The sequence below is a fragment of the Triticum urartu genome, unplaced genomic scaffold, assembly GCF_003073215.2.
Source record: "Triticum urartu cultivar G1812 unplaced genomic scaffold, Tu2.1 TuUngrouped_contig_9541, whole genome shotgun sequence".
Classification (NCBI taxonomy): Eukaryota; Viridiplantae; Streptophyta; class Magnoliopsida; order Poales; family Poaceae; genus Triticum; species Triticum urartu.
Genome location: NW_024120596.1, coordinates 7,830 through 11,411, shown reverse-complemented (window position 1 = coordinate 11,411; position 3,582 = coordinate 7,830). Strand labels below are relative to the sequence as shown.

At 47.4% G+C, this 3,582-nt stretch overlaps 1 pseudogene; it reads right to left on the bottom strand.

The window, feature by feature from the left end:
* Positions 1-1,360: 1,360 nt before the first annotated feature.
* On the bottom strand, positions 1,361-3,373 carry LOC125532275 (annotated as a pseudogene).
* Between the last annotated feature and the right edge of the window lie 209 nt (positions 3,374-3,582).

The following is a 3,582-nucleotide window of genomic DNA, read 5'->3' as shown; positions in this document are numbered from 1 at the left end:
CTACGGACTAAAACCCTCTGGTTTATATAGACACCGGAGAGGGTTAGGGTTACACAAAGTCGGTTACAATGGGAGGAGATCTTGAATATCCGCATCGCCAAGCTTGCCTTCCACGCCAAGGAAAGTCCCATCCGGACACGGGACAAAGTCTTCAATCTTGTATCTTCATAGTCCTGGAGTCCGGCTGAAGGTATAGTCTGGCTACCCGAACACCCCCTAATCCAGGACTCCCTCATTGAAGTTTTTATTTTTTTTATTTTTATTTCAGTTTTCTTTTTTCCTTTTGATTTACTAGCACATATTCCCATGTGTTGCAACGGGGGAGAAATATTAGTCTTTATCATCAAAATTAATTGCAAGAAATAAAAAATCCCTAGCAAGAGAGGTAGCTCCCTGGTGGCACGGGCTTTGGTGGACACCTCGACGTGTCATCACCCATGATTTCATGTTTCGTGAGTGTGGCGATGAGCTGGTCGTATGCGTCTAGTGTGGAAATTGCGAGTTCCTCCTCATCCTTAAATGCCTCATCGGTCTACCCCACCCATCTGCTTCTCGTCTTTGGTGTAAATTATAATGATTTAGCCCGCAAGTCCTTTAATTATGCACCATGCACATCGGCATGAGCTTGCAAGTTTAATCACGTATTTATTTCTTCCATTGGCCCATAATAGTCTCGAGTCTTTAATCGGGTCTTCATTTCTTTCATTGGCCTACAATCTCAGTTATTTAGTTGGGTTTTCACTAGTTCCATTGGCCCATAATCACAGATCTTTAAGCGTGTCTGTATTGCTTTCATTGGCCCATAATCTCAGATCTGATCACCCTCGAAATATGCGTCCTCATTGCATACCTCACTCTCTGAGTCTTTTTAATATTTGTCAGGCTACTTATTGATTCTCATGGCAATTTGTTAGCGTATATCAACTTGTAGAATTAAAAGTAATGAAACTATGTGGTACTATTTAATTGATAAACCAAAATAGAAAGACTATTATGGGCTGCTATGCTGCCCTACCTGGGACTTGGGCCGGACGAAACAACTCAAACGGAGTTGCCCTATATGCGCCGACCTACTTTCATCCTTCGTTGGTGATAAAAAGAGCATCGTCCTGTATACATTTAATCTCTATTTGTCAAAAAATAATACTAGATGGGTGGTTTTTTGGCTAGCACGTACTGTTCCAATGCTTTGGACAAGCCTAGGACGATCCAGCGGCGCATGAAAGAAACCGGCTCTCTCGTACGTGAAACGAACAAAACCAAAATAGCTAGCATATGTGAAAATCATTCAAAGTGGAACGAAACAAAGCGGGAAGAAAAAAAGAATATTTCCTTCCTTTATTAGTAAGTATAGATTCATCAAAAAATAGCTAGCACACTCGCCATATGGGTGATTCATAGCTCGCTATTTGCTCAACAATGCATGAGAGGGTAGAGGTGCACCAGAAGACGTGGCTCAGCATGTAGCACTAGCGACTGCTCTATGAAGAGGTCGTGCTTGGACTCGCTGAGATTGATGGCCGACACCCCAGCCGGTTTGGTCCAGGTGAAGCCATGTAGGAGCCTGCCAAAGAGCCTGACACTCATGGTTGTTCCTAGTGATGCCGCGATGCATCCCCGCCGTCCGGTGCTGAAGGAGATGAACCGCAATTCGCTCTCAGTAAGCTCCACATTGATGTTATGTCCCATATGGCGCTCTGGCTTGAAGTGGGGTTCATCCCAGACAGTTGGGTTCCGGCCCAGGGCCAGCCGGCTGAGGATGACGTTGCTACCCTTGGGCACGTGGTAGCCTACAACAATGGTGTCGGCAATCGCGACATGCGGAAGGTTGAAGGGAGCGATTGGGTGGAGGCGAAATGCCTCACGTATGCACGCCTTGAGATAGTTGAGCTGCATGATGTCTGACTCTTGCACCAGTCGCTCGCGACCGACCACCCGGTCCATCTCCTCCACCGCCTTGGCCAGCAATTCTGGGTTGTTCACCATCTCCGCCAGCGCCCACTCCACTGCGTTTGACGGGTTATCTATGGCCGCTAATATTATGCCCTGCATGCATTCCATGGAGATAAATGTAAGTTATTACAATTTATACCTTTGCATAAAGAGAGATTACATTGAATAATTGGAATTTTAAATACAGTTTAAGTTGAACTCACATCAAAATGGTAGAAAATTACAATAATGCTATGTTTAAACTATTAATTCATAATTTTTTATTCTATTGTTTCCATTTTCTAACACCCGCGAAATACGGAATAAAATCTTGTATTTAATAGTGTGAGCTATTACCTTTTCTCATGGATGACGTAGTAGTACCTTGTAGGACTATGAGGCAGTTGGTCACTAAATTTAATCTAGGCCCTTGAACCATCTTAAAATTTCTCATTAATTAATATTATGCTTACCTTGGACTATGCTTTGACCTCATCGACGCTGAGCAACGGCTTGCCATCTCCGTCGGCGAGCGTGATGAGAACGTCAAGGAAGTCCTGGACTCCGTCCTGCCTCTCGCCACTGTTCCACTGCCTCCAACGCTCTTCGATGAGCACGTCGTGCAGTCTATCCACTTTTTTATTGGCCTCCTTAATAATTTTCTCGTGGCCGTCGAGATCTAGGCCAAGTAGACACGGGAGGTAGTCGCTGACGCAGAACGCGAAGGTGAACCCTAGGAGGGCGAAGGAAGCATCCATGTGCTCCACCTCCATCGGCCCCGGCCCGCCGTCCGGCTGAGGCTCCCCGAAGTACCGTTGGCCGAAGACAAGCCGACGAATGACGTTGCCGCAGTAATGCCGCGCGATGTGCCTGACATTGACGTTGGCTAGTCCCGACGTTGAAGATGACAGCCCCCCGGCGGTGAGGTTGTAGATGTAGCGCGTCAAGTTGTCAGCTTCGTCGGCGCGCTTGTCGTGGAGACACTTGTGATGGGAGGGGCATATGATCTCAGAGGTGAGCACCTTGCGCATCTTCATCCACTGGTCGCTGAACGGCGAGAGCACGACATCCTTGTACCAGCTGCTGATTGCACCGGAGGCGAAGGTGAGTGGCCGGGATGAGAAGTTTTTGTCCTGCTTCTTGAGCACCTCCCTTGCGATCTTGGGACATGTGATCGGAATGACGTGGAAGCCACCGAGGTGGAAGCAGGCGATGTCGGTGCCCATATCCTTCATCACGCGATGGATCCAACGGAACGCGGGCTTGTTGAGCACCATCTCGAGAGGCTACCCACCACTGGCCATGGTCCCGACGGAAGTGGAAGCGGCATCGTCGCCGATGAGCACGTGCCACTATGGACCTTACTCTTGGTAATGACAAGGTATATGAGTGTTATTACGATGAGCAGCTGGGACACAACAAAGCAACAGCAAGCCAGCATTGTGGAGACTGCTGCTTGCAAAGCGCACACAAGCTTGCGAGGTAGCTTCCCTTGTTATCGTTGCGTAGGGAAGCCAACTTTGCTCTCCGTGCTACTTTGCCCATGAGGGCGAGACCCCTCTTTATATGTTACCTCCGTCCCAAAAAATTGGCTTAGATTTATTAAATACGAAGGTATCTACGTATCTAACATTAAAACATGTCTAGATA